General features: G+C 37.9%; 1 protein-coding gene and 1 pseudogene across 1 annotated transcript in view; one reads left to right on the forward strand and one right to left on the reverse strand.

Annotated features, from left to right (window-relative positions):
• The window catches only part of Hltf (helicase like transcription factor), a 674625-nt gene that overhangs the window by 437968 nt on the left and 216350 nt on the right, over positions 1–20307 (forward strand). The gene's annotated exons all lie outside the window — the stretch shown is intronic.
• Positions 7080–8527, reverse strand: LOC127199113 (40S ribosomal protein S13-like; annotated as a pseudogene).

Below are 20307 nucleotides of genomic sequence, written 5' to 3' on the forward strand. Positions count from 1 at the left end.
GAGCATCAAAGAACCTCCTTATGGAGTTGGCTTCAAATGTGACAAACCAGCTACTAGGAAAAATGTCCTCCATTCTGTCACAGACAGAATTTTGCCTAAAAATTGGCAAGCTTAGATGCAGGCAGAGTCAATGACCGAACTCTGCCAAGACAGGATATGCAGGTCCTCAATAGTTCCTGCCTCACAAATATGTCTGTCAGTTATATTGGGCTAGAAGACTGAAGACGATGCTCCAATGTTATAAAGAGTGTTGGGTGCTTAATCAGGCAGCAAACTGTCTCAGTCATTTTTTCATTTTTGATACTGCTTACCTGCACTTCAGTTCACTCAGATATTTAAGTTTTAATCCTTCTCAAGTCTATGATGAGGTTGAAAACCAGATAGTTTAGTCTTACAATTAAGCTTAGTTGGTTAGGGGATAAGATGTTAGATCAAGATAGATGTTTTAAGTTAATAGAGATGAGGTATCTGATTTTCATTCTGAAATTTAGACCCAATAAGATAGGAGAGATGTTTACTCAAGTTTGCCAAATACAAATAGCCAAATCACCATGAATGTAACATTTATGTAATTCATGACTGTCTTGTGGTTCTTTCTGCTGTATGTAGTTTATTTTATTCATGTGTAATATAAATATATGTTAAAAAAGAAACATAATAAAATCACGAAAAAAAGAGTGACCTATAATTGTTTGGTAAACTTTCCAAATAATATTGCCCCTAGCCCTTAAGTCAAGTATCTGGAATGTGAGCAAGAAAAATAGGTCTGATGGGGAAGGCTGGGGTGAGCCACTGCACAGCTCTCTCAGGCATTGCTTTCTACCTGAAAAGCAATATAATACTCAAAGTGCACATTTATTACATTGTAAGGTAGGTGTCAGAGATCTCATAATATTTTTGAAGGAGAAGCCCCATCTCTTATACCATGGCAAAGTTAAAATGCACAGCAGGAAATATTCTTTGGAAATTGTCTCTGGTGAATTTGAAAGTGCTGAGGAGATTTTTAAGTAAACACCCTCCACCAGAATCTTAGCATTTAGGTTCAATGAAAACTGAGATTCTTTGTGTTAAATTTCCCCAGAATAAAGCAGGTGGCCTTACAGGCATTTGCCAGGGACTTGAAGCTCAGTAGCAGAATGGATGTCTGCCAGCTCACAACTTTCTGAAAAGTAGCTCAGCAAAGTCTGAAGGTGGCACTATCACACAGAGTGGTCCATGCAGTGCCATGTTTAGAGGGTTATAGGTTTTACACGTACCTGCACTCACCTCCTCTACTATTGAGCCTTCTCTTCTTGATCTCAGAGACAGGGGAGCCAGGATAATTCCCACATCTCCAGAGACAGTAGTCTCAGTGTCCTGTCCTATAGAAAATTGAGACCTGATGGCAATTTCCCTTGAACCATAATTCTGATCTGATTTAGCTGTTCCCACTCTTTCCTGTGCATCTTGTAGTGCATCTTCAGGCTCAGTGTCCTCCTCCTACCCCTTCTCCACCCCTGTTTTATTTACTGTACACTTTCCTTTAATTCTGAAATTTAGAGTTCTAATCTGTAGTTTTCAGGTAATAACACCAGCATTTGAACTACTAAATCTACAGTCAGAGCTGATATCTACTGGAAAGTGGCAGGGTGAGAGAATGCCACTCACTGTAGTCTCTCACTGGGATAAATTGAGAATTCATGGAATCTAGGCTTACTTCCTGGTGAGCTTGTCTGTGTTGGAACTTAAAACTTATAGCAACTTAGAATGAATTTTTTTCACAGTTTTTAGACCGAATTACACCACAAAAATCAGTTTCAATATGTGATGTGTTTTGAGAATAGATACTCCTATTCTTGCCTTTTTAACTTAGATGATGTCTACACTCAGTAGGCATGAGATGTGAAATTACACTCTTGGTGCAAAAGGGATTTACTGAATGTAGAGATTCACTGCATTCATTCACATTGTTGTAAGGTGTTGCTCCCCATATTCAGATGTTAATTGCTGAACCTGCTGTGAGCAAAATGCTAACAGATTCTGGCGTTGTCATTGATATTGAGGAATCTTATGTCTCAATGTTGTGTTAAAATTACTCCCCAATTATCTCTGATTGGTTAATGGAGAAGCTAATGAACCTATGATTTGGCAAAGGAGACAGTAGGCAGGACTTCCATTGCCTGTGTTGGGATCCCAGATAGAGAGAGAGAAGGCAGGAGAGAAAGAAAGGCACTAGTCCATGAGAGCAATGGGCCATGAAGAGTGAGTACGAGGACCAGGACAGAGTATGTGCAGCTGGGGTGAGACTAGATGGCAAGTAGCATGGAGAACATGGCTGGAAAGTAGCCAGGAAAGTATAGACAGATTCAATAGATCAATATCTGATCACCTGTAGTGCTATAAAGCTTTTAAATAAATGTAACAGGTCTCCATCTCATTATTTGGGAGCTAGAAGGAGTATAGAAAAACCTTTAATTCCAATAGAGTGGTCCCTAGGAATCTAGCCTTTGGCAGGATTGTAGTTGAAACTTGATTAATCTGATTCCTGATAGATCCCTGAGTATCTTTAACACAGAAATGCATCTGCCTGGGGAATGGACATAATGTTCCAAACTATTTCCACAGTTTTGAAAAGTTATTATTTTTAAAAAATCAAAATACTACTACTACTACTAATTGTTAAAAAGAGTATTAATGAGAACTAGTGTCAATGATGGTACCAATAGAAATCAACTCATATACAAAGATCATCAAGTCTAAGTATACTACTGTGTCCTAGGATTTAATAGCATGAGTGAATAAAACTTAAAACCACACCAAAAAATCTTCAAATGAAAATAATAATTACTTAAACGAGGAACTTGAAATAATGAACTAGCTCAAGTAACAGGCTTATTTGAATTGTAGATTAGAATTAACTATTCCAACATGAAAGAAATTAAAATAGAATAGAAAGTGTGAGAGGTGGGGAGAGAAAGAAGCAGTGAGAACAGCAGAGAATAAGGTGTCAAAAATTTGAACATATTAGACAATTAAAATGCACAAATTTGTGGGGTCAGTCCAGAAGTGTCATTCCACAGTTCTAAAGTACTTGCTTCAGGGAGAAGCCTTTTTCTTTCTTTGACACACATGTACATGTATCCTTGCCATGTGATGTCCTCTGCAAGACTTTGATGGAATGAGAAAGTCCTTACCAGGAGACAGGACATGTTCTTGGACTTTCTGGCCCTCAGAACTACATGAAGCAAATCTCTATTTTTTATAAACTACACAATATCTCATTAAGTGTTAGAAAAGAACTCAAAGAGGAGAGAAAACCTCATAGCTCCACCCATCCTGTCCCTAGAATAATTCTTGCATAATTTTTAAAAAGATATAATTTTTTTTACCATGATAAATGTATAAAGAGACACTTTCACCATGATGTTCAATGTTCTTCACCAGGGAAAAAGAGACAGGAAGCATTTCATCTTGGAAAGAATAGCTGAAACAACAGTGCTGGTATGACTGCTGTGCTGACCAGCAGTAGACATTTACCTAAGGACACACAGATTATCATTCTGATTTATTTCAACTTTTAGTTAGAAGTCTTTATATTCTGGTGGAGTATAAATTCTCTTATTCCTCAATTGCATCTAAAGTCCACAGAAATGAGACCTTTAAAACTTGTATGCATTAAATACTTTGACATTAAGAGTGCTTTCTCTGACCACCATCATAGTAGATACACCACTGTGACTCTCACTGTAATAATTAAGGGCAGGCAGATATCTTTCATCCATCATCATGTTAGAAACACCAGGTGTTGCAGACAAGGTGACTGTAATACTTACCAAACAGGGGCAGGGTTAAAAGCAAGGCTGGACTATGCCTCCACCCTCCTTCCTCTTCTTCTTCCCCATAGAGAGTCAAGCCTTGGTTGCCAAGGCTTGTAGTCAATAATGTGATGTGACCTTCACTGGCAGCAAAGCAGTTTACACATTTATAAAACTCACCTTTTATTTGTAAATGATTAGCCAGCAATGTTATCTATACATCTGAGAATTCAATAATACAAAAGAAAGAAACAAAGAAAGAAAGAGAGAAAGGAAAAACTGTGTTTTCCACCCCAAATTTGGCTGTGTCTCAACATCTGTTTGGATTTCCTGCTGGGTGGAGTCTTTCAATGGACCTCTTTGGTAGGCTCTGTTCCTGTTCCTTCTCTTAAACTCTTTCCAGTGTCTATTCTATTTGTCCTTCTGAATAAGAACTAAAGATTCTTCCTGGGGTCTTCATTATTTAGTTTCTTTGGGACTGTGTATTGTAGTATGGTTATCCTGTATTATTTGGCTCATATCTACTTATAAGTGAGTATATACCATGTGAGTCTTTCTGGGTAAGGGTTACTTTACTCAGGATAATAATTTTTAGTTCTATCCATTTGGCAGCAAATTTCAAGATTTCCCTGTTTTTAAGCCTTGAGCTCATTGGCACAGGAAGCAACTTGCTAAAGAGAATGCCAATAGCTCAGGCTCTAGGATCAACAATTAATAAATTGGACTTCATGAAACTGAAAAGCTTCTGTAAGGCAACTGTAAACAGAACAAAATGACAGTCTACAGACTGGCAAAAGATCTTCACCAACCCACATCTGACCAAGGACTAATATCCAAAATATATAAAGAACTCAAGAAACTAAACACCAGCAAACCAGATAATCCAATTAAAAATTGGGGTACAGAACTAAACATAATTCTCAACAGAGGAATATCAAATGGCTGAGAAACCCTTAAAGAAATTCTCAATGTCCCTAATCATCAGATCAAAACGATTCTGAGATTCCATCTTAAACCTAGCAGAATGGCTAAGATCAAAAATTCAAATGACAGAACATGCTGGCAAGGAGGTAGAGAAAAGAAGACACACCTCCATTGCTAGTGGGAATACAAAGTTGTACAACCACTTTGTAAATCAATCTGATGCTTTTTCAGAAAACTGAGAATAATTCTACCTCAAGACAGAGCCATGCCACTCCTGGGCATATACCCGAATGATGCTTCTCCCTATAACAAGGACATGTTCATAGCAGACTTATTCATAATAGCCTAGATGTCCCTTAATCAAAGAATGGATAAAGAAAGTATGGTACATTTACTCAACAGAATGTGTGCATTTGTATGTATGTGTGTTGTGTCTCTGTGTGTATTGTATATATAGTGTGTATATATGTATATATGTGTATGTATCTATGTATTATGTATGGAACATATATGTGGGTGGTGTATACATGTGTACTTCTGAGTATCTGTGAATCTCTGTGTTGTGTGTGTGCATGTTTCTATGTGTTGCAAGTATATTTGTCTGCTGAGTTGAATGTACATATATTAGGAGTATTTTGTGTATTTTATATATGATATGTGTTGGTGTGTGTTGTGTGTTTGTGTGCTTGTGCATGCTGTGTGTATGTGGTGGGTATATAAATATGTATATAAGGTATGTTGTGTATACATATATATATGTGTGTATGTATATGGTACTCATATGTGGATTGTGCATCTGTGTGTATGTGGGTATGGTGTGCCTGTGTTTCTATGCATGTGGAGGTATGGTGTACATATGTGTATGTGTAATACATCAAAGCAAAATTTGGAATCCTACTTGGTTTTCTTTTCATTCACTATCTCATTGATTAACAAAAATATAAAAATTTGAAGTTTAGAAATACAGATATCATTTTCCATGCACTTCCAAATGGAATCAAAGGTGTGATCAGATCAAGGAGTATCTCCCTGGGTACCTAAGAAGCACACTTATATTTTATTTGTGTATATGTGTTGAGCATATTTTGTACATTTGTGTGGTTGTGTGTAGTGTGTGTGTGTGTGTGTGTGCATGCATGTGCATGTGTGTGTGGCCTGTGCATGCATATGTGTATCAATTGTTCATTTGTGTGCCCTTTAAGCTGTCTCATGGAGTCTTGACTTCTATGCCTTTGGTGACTTTCATTTTGTGACTAGAAAACTTGTTTATAAATTTGTGTTTCAAAATATGAGTTTTATGGAAAAGTAATGCTATTTAAAATGGTCCCTTTTGCATGGGGGGTGGGTCACTGGTCAGGTTCAAGACCATATTGCCAATTTCTGTTTTTTTCTGATCTGTTATGAAACATTCTGTTAAGGCTGTCAATCTGCCCCACTGGAAACTAACCAGAGAAAATCTTATTCCTATGACTAGCTCCTAATTCCTATTTAGATATAAACACTGGTAGCCTTCAGAGACTCAGAGAGTGGAAGGTATTGAGGGATTAGACAGTCTTTTTTGAGGTTATGCTCTACATGGAAAAATGTAGCAAATAATATTATTACCACATCCACATTTCACACCACAAAATGCAGTGTTTTCTGCATTTATTACTATTAGAGGCAAAAGGCATGTTCATTACAGCAGTACTTAGTCTTAGGCTGATCTCTTCTGGAGAAGAGCCTGGGGATGGAGAAAGTTCAGTACTCTGAGTCCTGATGTCTCCTGGGGACCACACATGCTTTCATTTTCTTGTTATAATTTCACTAGGTGCATAAGCATCATGATCCCTGGTTTGGACAGAGGGAAACTAGGTGGAACACCATGAGAAGGCTTGTCCAAATGTACAGAAACATCAGCCCTGTTGGAATTTGTGACTCCGTATAGGTAGAAATAAAGACTCTACAAATATTTTTGGACTAAGTCTATCTGAGTTTATTTTTCTAAGAACCTTTACTTTCTTGCTGATTCTAAGACTGAAGTTGTTTTATTTATTTTTGGTGTGTGGTGAGTGTGTGTGTGTGTGTGTGTGTGTGTGTGTGTACACATTCACTTGTGTATGCATGTGTGTGGAAGCCACAGGATAGCCATGAGTGTGACTTCTCAGATACAACTCTCATTGGCTTGATTCAGTTAGGCTAATGGGCCAATAGGTCCTAGGGATCTATTGCCAGCATGGCAAGATTTTTCCAGTCTGGGGTTTGTGTATTTGAACTCAGTTCATAATACTTTTAAGGAAAGCCCACCATTGTTCTTACAAAAGATCATTTTATTTGTTTGTGTATTCAAAGTTATTGTATTGCTCCAGTGCACAAGAGACCTTATGCTACTATAGCAGAGACTGTGGATGTTTCATATTTCCAATTGGGAGAAAGGAACAGCTTAGCCAACTGCTGAACTTTGCTCTCAGAATTAGGCAGAGCTTATAATCCCTATCCTTTCTGTTCCTCTCACCATGCTTGCAGACAGCAATAGCTTTCTTAATCAAATGGTAGAGATCTTCAGGGAGATCAGGGAAAGATCTTCCTTTAGACTTACATCATTCAGCAGATGGTCTGGATTCTTCAGCTGGTGGGCTGGTCCAGATGTTGCTTGATTCCCGATGAAAATGGGTGGACCTTGTGATCAAAGGTGTCAAGGTAACATTTCATGCTCAGGGGCAGCTTAGAGCACTCAGGGTGAGGCCTGTGTCCTGGGCATTAAGGCCTGGTTACTGATCTCACCAGGGGAGGTGGGAAATGAATTTTCACAGAGCCTTACAGTTTAGCTCTTTTAGAATGAGAGTGCCAGTATCAGAAGTCAGGGGAGACACAGGAGTTCCACAAGCCCATACTGATACCCAAAGTGTTACAACCCTTTCTTAAACTGCTGTCCTATGCACAGCACAGGAAGTAGGTAGATGTCTGAAACATCTAGCAGGCAGGTCTGGTGAGGGACAGGCCTAGGTGGGTGCTTCATGGACAGTCAGCACTGAGCTAGCAGCAGCGATGGAGCAGGATGCCTGACCACAGGGCCTCCAGTGGTCCTTCTCCCCCAGAATAAATGGAGTCTCAGAATGTCATGGTGGAGGAATGGTGAGCACTCAAGAGAAAGCACACCAGCTAGCATTTATTTATAACCCTTTTACTGTGGGGAGGGCTTTGAGGGTGACTATGTCTGATTTGTTGGGGGTTAGGGGTGCCAGGATACTTAATCTACATGCAGTGGTACAGTAACTCCTTTACATGCAGTCACATGGACAAAAGGGCAAACACAATACTTAATTATACTGTAGGTGAGGGAATCACTTCTAGGTAAAATTAAAGCTCATTTACTGGAGGCTAGAGCCTCTTAGGTCTAGGATGGGATTTGATAAACTGGTTTTATTATCAGCAAGGGGTCCAATCTGTAATCTTCCTTGAGAGTTATGTTACACTCCTTACAAGATCTGTCACTACCAGATCAAGTGGAAACCCTGATGAAAAAAGGGTGTCCACCATTATAGACTAAGTACAAAGAGCTTTCCAGAGATGTCAGACTTCAACCTTATCTAGTAGAGACCAACAGACTTAAGGATTTTTAAGATTTTACTACCAGTCACAAAACAGACCTGTGCCACACCATTAAATCCCTCAGGATAATGACTATCTGGGAAGGAGTCAGGTTTTCCTTGGTCAGTTTGTACGTCTATTCCTTCATGTCACCAGAACTTCAGTCACATGAGGATGCTACAGCAGTAGGGCAATGCTGACTGGGATAAGTCCTTTATGGGAGTGTGCATGTAAGCCATGATGCTGGAAGTCTGGCATCAAAGAGTACATACACTTGTTTTGAGGTGGACTTTCTATGTGTAACAAAAGCCCTGGATGTTTTGACTCACTTTGTAGACCAGGCTAGCCTGGAACTCACAGAGCCTACTGCTACTGCCTCCTGAGTCTTTTTATTTATTTATATAGGGTTTGGTCTAACTATTCTTCTCTTTGTGGAGAACTTTGGCAATAAATGCAGGATCTGATTTTCAGTGATGTCTGAGTGTCAGGGAGACATCCCTTTAGTAAGTGTCCTTTGTGATGATGACCACCAGTCATCAATGTGTTCATTTTTCATGCAGGCCATTTACAGACTTTCAGTTTAAGCCATAAGTATCAGACAACAAAGCTATTGAGTATGACAAATTGTGTGAACGAAATTCTTGAAGGAGAAACAAATACTGTTTGAGGTCTAATGTGAAGAGAAAAATGAAAAACTGCTACAAAATGAAATTCAGTAATCCTAGCCCACCTCTGAGATCCTGGGTAATTAATGAGGCTGTGCTCAGAACATAGTTAGGTTTCTTAAAAGAAAGTTTATTATGCATACCCCAAATCGTCTTTTTTTCTGATTATTGTTCTCCTATTGGAAAAACCATAGAATCTAGTCTGAGTCCTGATTCTGGTATAATTAAGAGACTTTGGGGAGATTATTTAACCCCACCAAGTTCATATTTCTACATCCTTGAAATGAATATTGTAATACTGACTTTATAGGGTAATTCTGATAATTAAATGCACAAAAATGCATGAAAAGGTACTATAAGCTATGAAAAGTACACAAGCAGTGGCTCTTTTATATTTATACACACCATATTCCTACAGTATTATACCAGGTGCTCTCAAAGTGCACTGCACAAAAACCTAGCCATAGACATACTGTGAAAAAGGGGTTTGGGACTTTTTTTTAAAATTGTATTTTTTCATATTTTGCTTGTTTTTTCAAGACAGAGTTTCTCTGAATAGCCTTGGCTGTCCTGGACTCACTTTGTAGACCATGCTGACCTTGAACTCACAGCAATCAACCTGCATATGCTTCTCTGGGTGCTGGGATTAAAGGCCCTCCCTACCATGACTGGCTTAAATTTACATTTTTAATATTCATATTTTGAGTTTTTAACATTTATTTTTAGTGCATTGGTAGAGTTTTTGCTTGCATTTTCCTTGTACCAGATGCATGTGTAATGTGTGTGGAGGCCAGAAAAGGGCATTATTTCCCCTGGAACTGGGGTTTTAGGAAGTTTTGAGTCATTGTATGGGTGCTAGGTACTGAAATTATTCACTCTGTAAGAGGAGAAAGTATTGGTAACCACTGATCCCTTTCTCCAGACCGTAAAACAGGTTAATTTAATTTTAAGTAGGTGCATATCTGTGTGTGTGCATCAGTATAAATATATGTGCCCATGGAAGCCAGAAGAGTGCCTTTGATCCTCTGAAGCTAGAGATGTAGATGGTGGGAATCAAACTTGGGTCCATTACAAAAGCAGCAGGTGCTTTCAGCAATGTCTTCAGCCCCTGGTTTGTGTGTGTGTTTGTGGGAGTGTGTGTAAAATACCTTCTTCCAATATGGCCGTACTGTAATCTTAATGTGCATTCTTCAATTCATATGTGGGGAAACGTAGATGCTGATGCAACACAGTTAGGAAGTCATCCTCTTAGGAACTCTTTAGGTAATTAGGCTTTGCTTTCTTCAGAGGGATGGTGTCATTAGCTATACTTTGAGCTAGGGCATTCTATGCTGGAGGCAGAAGGAAGACTCCCAAAATTTACATGTCTCAGGAAGTTCAGAAAGCTACAAGATTCTTGAGTCTTCCCAAATGTTTTGCACCAGTATAACTGCTAGGGACAAAGGGACTGTTCAATAGGGTTACCTGCAAGAAGGTCAGGATCTCAAGGAACATAACTTTCTAGCGTCGTATCTAATACTGAAATGGGCCTTTTTGATGTCATAGCTTCTCTTAAACCACCCATGATCTGGTAAGTAACTTTATGCTCCGGTCACTAATCCCAGTAAACTTCAATGATTTGCAAAAGTAGACTTGAGTATAATATTTTTTTAGGTACATCATTGGTGTGCTATCTGAGGTGACTAGATATTTATTATATATCTCCAAGAAATGCAACATTATAAGATGGGTTTGTAGAATTGGGTTTTCATCTCTCTGTTCTGTCCTTTCTAACCCACTTTGCTATCCTGCAGTGACATCCTCAGTTGATGCTCGGCATTGGATTGGGGATTTTCAACCTCAATGGTGGTGAGAAAATATCTTTTGTCATTTATTAATTACCCAGAGTCTGGTATTTTGCTTCGGCAGTACAAGAAAAGTCACTTAGATTTGCCAGAAACTTTTGACTGGTAATAATATAATGAGGTCACAAATTTCTGCCTTATGAAGCTTATGTCATACCTTAAAACCTTGCATTGATTCTTTTCTGTACCAAATCCAATTTTAAGGGTTTTTCCTCAGATGAATCACTTATATATGTTTTTACTCTTTTGATTTTTTCTCTCTTGAGTCTTAGCCAGCATCATGACATCTCTCTCCTTTGGGTGAACACACACAAGTGCAAAGAAGTACAGTGAGCATAAAACAATTTGGTTTTTCCTGGACTCAGGAAAAAAACAAAAGAGTAACTAAAATAATCTATTGATTCTTGGTGCCCCCCAAAACAACCCTCTCTTTCTTCTTAGATCCCTTTTAATAAACCTAATTTTTCCAAACTTTCTCCAAATTTTCTAACTTCCATTATTTTTTCAGATCTTGTCAATAAATATCTTTACATCATAAGGCCGAGTACAATTTACTTTTTGCATAAAGATATTTTCCCTCTTTTTAAATACCTATGTCTGTATCTAAAACTATCCTGGCAAACTCTGAGGTGAAGGACAAAGCTTAAAGGCTCAAAAAAAAAAAAGATTTTTTATATTAAAAATGTAATACTTTGAATGAGTGTGGTGATTTGAAGGAGAATGGTCCCCATAGAACTTGGATAGTAAGGTTTTAATCTTTTCAGCTAAATGGTACTTGAAATTCCCTGGTTTATTTCAACAGCACTGAATAAAGAAGAATTCTCTCTGAAAGAGGCTTTTGATAAATAACTTGTGCAGAGGAAGCCACACAAACCACTCCAACACTCATCTCAGGTATATATGGATGGTTCATTGAATGAATTTTCCAAAGGCTGACAATGGTCAGGGACACAGTGGGCTCAGGAGCCAAACTGTGTGTGTTTGCATTTAGGACAGCTTTTCTTTAAAATAGGAAAACCAAGTGCAGAAGACATCTTTTGGCCAACTAGAAATAATATTATCAGCTAACCTTTAAGCTGATTGGTTCTAAATGAGGTAAGTGAGGCTGTGGTTAGGGTCTTCCAGATACAACCAGTGTACAGCCAAGTGCAAAGATAACATAGAGTGTAAAGAGAGTATAGCTAAGTGTTCAGATAACAGAACATGCATTATGACCATGGAGTCATAGTAAAGCATGAGGTAAACTTAAGCCTCTGGCAGAGTCTTTTAGTGTAGGTTAACTTGACACTGTGTCAGGGTTTGTTACTGTCAGCTACAAATAACTACTTCTAGAAAGCAGAGTTAAAATGGATATTGAATACAAAATGGCTTCAGCTATATTACAAAGAGCAGGACCTAACAAACTGAGTTCAGAAGCTGTGGAGAAGGCCCAAACTCCACATTTTTGTGTTGTTTTCACAGAGCACCATGAAACAAAAGCTGTGAGTTTGCTGTTTGCTTTTATTGTAATGAGGACCACTTCTCATGTTCACTCAGGCCCTGCATGAGGCTTTTATCGCCAGTTATCGTCATTTCAAGAGAGATCGCATTAAGCAATGAAGACCCTAAGTTGAGAGTCAAAAGATTTGAGTTTGGAGACTCTGAGATCTCATCTGTAAAATACAGACATACAGAACAGGGAGGAATGACTAAAGGAGTGAGCTCCAATTATTTACCCTTCTGCTACAACACTTGACATTCCCATAACTCCTCATATTTATGCATTTTGGGGCATGTATAAAAATTAGACAATGTTTTTTGCTATTTAAAATATTTCCATTCTTTTGGGAAAGATAGTTATGTAAATTTGAAACTGAAAGCTATGTCCATTTATTTCTGAGCTCAATTTATTTGGGAAATTTTCTCTTATAGCTAAGTCTGTGGCCAGAGATTTTTCAGTTTCCCATGTGGCTACTATGGAAATTTAATTATTTATTTCAATTATGCATTCAATAAAATTACACTCCTCTCAATGGATGCTTCCTTAATGAGGATTGTTGCAATTTCAGAATAAGCCTTTCCATACCAATATCTTGCGGTTTTCCAGCATTTGGTGCTGTAATCCTTATCTACTGTAGAGGGCAACAGAGTGTTAAAAATGGAAGACTGTGTTCAGTGATACAATCTTTAAAATAAAGTTCTTAAAGCCAATTCCATGAAACTGAAAAAGAGGGTGGGGGTGGAAATCTAGCCACAGAGAAGTGCTTGAGACACATTTACAATCCCAAACAGAAACTCCAGCTGGAATTAGGCAGTGATTGAAGCTTTAAGCTGAGTCGGTGTGTGAAAAAAGAAAACCTCCCCCAATTACATAATGTTGAGAGCAACATATAAAAGGAAGAGAATAGCAAAGATATAAGAAAAGGACAAACAAAATAACATCATGATGATATTCCCTATATAGTGGGAGCAGATGTTTCAGGTTGGTCCTTCTGAGAGTATCGCTTTGCGGATTCTAGATGGTAGTGAACAGAAGGCAGAGGGAGTGTTGGTCCTTCATTTGGGGCATTTGTGCTCTATAAAAACAAGCCGTGTTCTCAACTCCATCTCACTTACATTCATTCACTTTCAGTCTGTGTCCCTATCTCCTTCTTCTAGAGAAGCTGGGATGCTAGCTGGAGTCCCACTGAGACCCAGGCACTTTAGGTGGCCATCCAACTCACTTCCTTACTTTTGGTTGTAACCCAAACTCCCTGTCCTGAATGCTCCATCTCCTCTCAGTTTTGTCAACACTGGATTACCTTTTCAACAATCGCTCCATCTCCTCTCAGTTTTGTCAACACTGGCTTACCTTTTCAACAATCATCTCCCACTTTTATCCAGGTTTCTGCAGGATCATCTTCTACAAACCTTCTATACATTTCTGCTGGCTCATTCTCCATAATCTTTTAAATATATTTGATCATTTCTGATATCATCTCATCCTTAAAATTAAAAAAAAAAAGTAACTTTGCATCTTCCTTAAGCAACTATCCAATCTCTCTCCTCTGCTTCCCCATATCTCTAAATAAAAATTTTCCATCATTTGTTTTAGTTAACTCTTTAGTCCACTACATCCTGATCTCCATACTCACTGACCTTAGTCTTGGCTGAGTCTCTAAAGGCTTTTTCTCAAACTGAGCAATCTAATGGATCTTTTCATTTCCAGAATTATAGGACTAATACTTTTGTATTTGACAATTCATCTTGAACTTTCTGACTTCCTTTCCTTAGAGACATTTCCCTTATTCTTCCTGCATAAGTTTGCTGTTCACTGGCTGAGTTCTTTCTTATACCAGATCTCCTGATTTCTACATCTAATAAGACTCTTTGGTTCCATAGCAACAGCAGATAAAGGCATCCCCCTGAGCCTAGTGCAGCAGACATATTTTTCAATAACTTACCTGGACAAGAATGTTGAACATCAAATATAAATATTTATAAAATGAATATATGTGTCAGCAAATGAAAATACTTCTTTGTTTTTATGGTGAATACTAATTGATACTTAATGTTTTGTGTGTTTATTTGAACATGCCCAGAGAAATTAAATGTCTGATGTTTGGTTGCTGTAATACAATATACAATAATGAACCAGGCAAGTATACTCACTGTTTGTAGAATACCATCTTTGCATAGTGGCCTTTTGAACTCTTTTATGCTAAGGTTTGTATTAGGATTCTGCTTCAGTATGTCTACTGGTGTTGTCATTGCCTACCTGCCATGGGGACACGGCCCTGACCAGTATATAAAAGGACAGACCTACTTCACCCATTCCCTTCTTACCCTTTCCTCTTACTCCTTTCCCTCTATCTCTTTCTCTCTTCCTCTGTCTCTGTTTCTATCCTTCTCTCTCTCCTCCTTCCTTCTCCCCCACCCCCACGCTCATTTAATAAATCTCATATAATCTAATATCTGTTGTCTGGTATCTTATTATCTTATCACCTTATTATGAATTATAAAAGTTTGAGTGTGTAATTCACTTTGGCATTAGTTATTATGATTGTGAATGTATTTTCCACTAAAGTAAGAGATGAAAATTTATTTGCTGAACCTGGTATTAAGTTGACTTGCAAAGAGGGTTATTTACTTTGTTTCAGTCTATGTTGTTCTGCGTGTGCAATAATACAGGTGTTCACTTGTGCAGAACCAAACGTTGATGATATGCAAGGAAATCAAGATGGTATCATTTCAATAAAAAGATATTTAACAATAATCTTGATGTTGTCATTCATGTAATTTTTTTACATGTTAGAAAATGCATTCTTCTTTTGACATTTTATAATTGTTTGAGAATTTTATACATAAGTACATTGTATTTTGATCATTTGCATTCTTTCTTATCTCCCTTCATCTCCCTCATCTCCCTTTCTGTTTCCTCTCAGATTCATGACAAAGATAGTCCTGCAGTTAAAAGCACGTAGTGCTCTTGTAAAGGATCCAAGTTTGTTTCTTTGCACCCATGTCAGACAGCTCACGGTTGCCTGTAATCCCATCTCCAGGATATATGGTGGCATATTTGGAACTCTTTAGGTACTTGGAATCACAGCGCAACTCTTTCTCTGCATATATGCACATCAGTTTTAAAATCTTTTAAAAAGAAAGTATTTGTAATGTCCTATCATATTTGAGATGCTTTCTGATGGTTCAGCTTTAAAAATGAGTTTCTATGAGGCTGGAGAAATTGTTCAGAGGTTAAGAGGCTTTGTTATTCAACCTAGGTTGACTTGAGTTCTGTTTCCGCATCCACATCAGGTGCTGAAGAATTTCCTGGAATTCCATCTCGAAGAGGTCTAACATTTCTTTTTGTGGTATCTGTAGGCTTCTACAAATATGTGTGCATGAGTGCGCAGGAATGTGTGTGTAAACACATGCGTGCACGTACTCACTCACACACACGAATAAAACAAAATAAATCTTAAAAATAAATAAAATGAAAAATGAGTTACAATGACATGTTGAAGATACATTTTATTCAGAAACAAAAGGTGGTGACATCTTCTATCTAAGCTCAGAGTGAACCTGGGCATTTTTGCCTTCCTTGCCCCCTGGCCTTTGACTCATTGTATTCCCTTCTCCAGAACAAAAATGACATAACTTACAGTGATGTCTTTAGACTGTTTAAAGTCACAACTGTGTGCAAGGCTTTCTGTCTTCAAACTCTGGACAGCCCGGCAACTCTTTCCAGAAGTGGTGTCATTTTCATGGCTGAATTAATTGATTCTTGAAAACCAAAGTATTGGAGAGAAGAAACAGAAATGTGTTGGGCATGTTCTTGCTGGCTCCGTGGTTTTTACTGTCTGTATTAGCACCTTTTCCCCTCCAAAAGTACCAGGATATCTCATGCACCTATCTCTGAGTTTTTCATCTGGGTGATCAAGCCCTTTCCATGTGTGACTTGCCACACCCATGACTCACAGCACTTCAAACTCTACAATTCACAAACAATTTCATGTTTTTAGAACTTTCCTAGGATAATATTTATATTATTCTTCAACCTGTCTTTTTGTTGCCTCCCTCTCTCCTCTTCTTTAGTGCATAACTCAAACTTATTATTATAGAGTCCTTCCTGACGTCTCTGTCTCTCTAGACATGTATTGAATACCCTACTCAAATTTCATGAATTGTGTAGTAATCATTGGTTACTTATACTGGAATTGTGACCCTCAAGGGCAAATGCTATACCTTCTGTTCCCGATCCTTCAATCCAAATATATTCTTGGCCCAAAACTTATGATACTTCATCTTGTCATGTTTTTTTTCTGAGCTCAAATGAAGGACACATCCAGAGAAATATCTGTATTATATTTTGATCCTTTCATACAGAAAGAGTCTTTTACTTTTAACTAGTTTGCTATATTGTTTCATTTTTGACAATCCACACATTTTCTGTGTTTTTGTTCATTTTTCAAACTGAATATAACAAAGAAAGAAATGTTGTATTTGTCTAACCACATCACATGAAAATAGCTTTTTTTATCCTTAACCATTTGCTTTGCTTTTTATGTCTTCTAAGCATTGAGAATGAAGTGACTTATGAAAGACATTATATGGATTTTTTTCAGAGCTGGAAGCCAATGTGAAGTCAAATCTAACAATATCTGAAAGTTACAGATGGGAAGAATGAGAGCCCACAAATAGTAAGGGTATCCCTAGTGACAGAAATCATTGGTAATACAGCTGGGATAAGTGCTTCCAGAACAACCAAATATTATAGATGCTTGCTTTCCCCAGCAAAATTATTATTGAATCCTGGAAAAAGAAATTTTATGGAATTACCAATGATGCTTATAACTGCCAGTCAGTTCTGGGGCTGGAAATCCAGGAGTTGCGGGGGTGTTTCTCCCATGAGGAAAATTCTTAAAGCCTTCCTGAGAAGCTGGTGTGTTAACAAGACAGATTCATTTCACAAAGGGCAGGGGTGGGTGGGCTGTGTTTAGTTTGCTTGGTGAGAAGGCAGCAACAATACAATTTTGATGAATCTTATTCTCATTCTTTTCTGTGAAGGAGCAGTAGGCAGCTCTCTCCTTCCCCCCAGGCATCCCCTATCTCTTGTCAAGATACACTGACAGTCCTGTGAGATGAAGGTTCTTATCTTGTTGTCCTGGCTAGCTTCCATCTGAATAAAGCTATCTTGTTTGAATATTTCCAAGGTACCTCTCTCCAAAGAACTGAAGTGCTCAATTAGCTACAGGCTGAGGCTTTGCAGCAAAAGGAACAAATGGTGAACAGCTGCTATATTCCAATAGAGGGTGAGGTCATCCCTATATATAGAGCCTGGCAAGCTGTTTTGAGCCCCAGTGGCATTCAGCATGCAAAGCACACCTAAGCTGTAAGTCAGTCATCTGCCTAGAGTGACAGGGTCATGGCAGATCTCTCCTTTCTTTATAGGCAGCTCAGATGGAGATCAAAGTTCTTTACAGTTTTTCAGCTCTTTCTCCTCACTTCTGTTTATAGCCTTTTAAACTTTATTTTTCTATCAACACCACAAACAAAAAAATCATTGCCTACAAAAGATTGGCATTATTTTTTTCCTGACTTTCTCTTAATAACATGTAGTTTGACTATTGATAACTTCATAGCATATTAGCTGGTACCAAAAGTATTGTCATTTATTAGTATCTTGAAAGTAAGGCATGCTGTACTTAGCAATATAATTTCTGTGTTTTTTTATTACACTGTAAAGCTCCTTGTTCCTGGCAAAATGTACTTCATTGAATATATCAAAGTGACTATTCATAAACCCTTATTAACTATGATGACATAATATCCAGTAAAATGTCATGATTGTTATTGCTTCTAAAGTGGTATAGGCTCCAGTTGTTTCCTAGTGGGCTATAGTTGTGACTGTGATGAATGAAGGATGACATTGGAGTAATGCCAAGAGATGATCTAGGTATTCCCATCATTTTGTTGATTAGAAATTTCTTTACCTCAGAGGCAGAGTCAGGACAATTAGTGAACTGTATAAAGCTACGTACATATAGAGGCAAGATATATTTGTTGTTGGGAGTTCTGGAGTCAATCTTGCCTCAACTACCTCCAACTGTTCTTCTCTAGGAAACTTGCAGAAGTCAATGAACTTCTATTTCATCACATAGAAAATAGACATGACAATCCCTACCCACCCTTCATCATGTACAGGGTGAGGGAGGATCTCCTGAATAAATGTGTCCACAGTGGTAAGCCTATAAACCATGGTGGTGGTAGAGGTTTCTTGCTTGCAAAAAAGCTTAATAGTTTAGAGAGCTCACTGCTAATTCATAGTACTGGAGTCCAATTCCTATTGCCTAAGCTAGGCAGTTGTAAACAAGAAAGATCTACCTAGATGGACAACTTTTTTACATCAGTTATAAATTTCTGCCATGGTTCATGAAGCTCTATTATTGGTGTAGAGAACAGCCCAATATAGGTGAATGCATTGATCACACTAAAGTACTTAACATTGCCCAGAATTAAAGATGGCAGTATGTAAGTCCTCCTTGCCCCTTCTTTTTTTTTTTTTTTTAATTGCCCACTGATGTCAGTACTCATTCTGTTTAGGTCCTTCAAAGTCATCTAAGTTGGTGGTGTGCAGCTAGCTACTCACAGGCTGGAAAGGGGAGAATTCAGCTGGTTGCCTATGAACTTCAGCCTGCATTAAATAGAATTTCATGTTGTTTAAAAATTTTTTTGTTTCTTCTTAAGCATCGTCTTCCCAGATTTCTGTGTTCTCCATATAAAATGGCAGTGTCATACATTGCTTTGCAAGCCCCAAATAACTGGTCTTTCGTTGTCTTTAAAATGACTGAGGGTATTGGGGAAAATTCAAGCTAAAGCACTATCTGACCTACTTTGGCATGCTGACTGATTCCTTGAGATGCGAGGAAATGCTTCTCAAACTGGTAGAATCTTTAACAGATTGTAAAACTTTTTGGACAAATACATTGGATTTCTATATATGATCAAGTACTTAATCAGGATGCAGACATGAATGTCTGCTTCACTGATTCATCACAGAGTACTTTATGTTTAGGAGCTGTGAAACATAAGGCATGGGAAGTATAGATACTTGGTGATAAGTGGACTGTGAGGGTAGAGATCCACAGGGTGCCATAGAAACAACGGTAAAGACAACTACCATAACAGAAGTCAGATAAACATTTTTATTTTTTCCCCTAAACATGAAACTTTTATAAATTATTTGAGAATTTCACACAATGCACCCTGATCACACATGCTTGCCATTCCTCCAAGGTCCACCCTCTCACCCTTGAACACACCCCCTCCATCAAGAACACCAAGTCCAATTTATGTTGACTGTATACTCACTGGAGCATGGTCAAACTCTCTTATCCATCAGAGGCATTTAAATTGTGACTTTCAAAAAAGGTTGCTGTCAGACAAGAAAGGAATGGGACATGGATGACATTATTTGTACTTTTCCAGATTTATTTATTTAATCTCAGTAATTGCCTCCTGTGGATTAGCTATTATCACCCCTGTGCTTGTGCATGTGAAGAATTTCATCAAACTGCTCTGTTAATTGAATTGTTCTTTTCTGTTCTTGAGTACTTCTAGGACAGGGGACATTACTTATCTATAGATTTAACATTTTCAGTTTGTTAATAGGTAACACTGTTTTACAGGTGAGAATTTTACAAGCACATGAGAATTATATATGTGAATGAGCTGAGTCTTGATGACCATATGGAAAAATAATACCAACAGTAGTCTTTGATGTGGTTAGTACCCTATAAGCATACAAAGAGTTTGCATGAAAATTTTACAGAATTCATATAAAATAATTTGTTTAGAGGAGTGAGTTTAACAGACACTAGTTCAATATGTATTCTTTTGTAGGCTGAAGATACAGAGGCAAGGCCCCTCATCCAGGAAGTATTCTTAGAGAACAAGATAGATTTGTAACAATATCCATCAAAATAGCCAGCAAAATGCCGATAGAGACAGGCACAGAAGGTTTTTTGAAAATATACAAAAAACATCTAGCTG

This window comes from Acomys russatus, chromosome 15, assembly GCF_903995435.1.
Source record: "Acomys russatus chromosome 15, mAcoRus1.1, whole genome shotgun sequence".
Classification (NCBI taxonomy): Eukaryota; Metazoa; Chordata; class Mammalia; order Rodentia; family Muridae; genus Acomys; species Acomys russatus.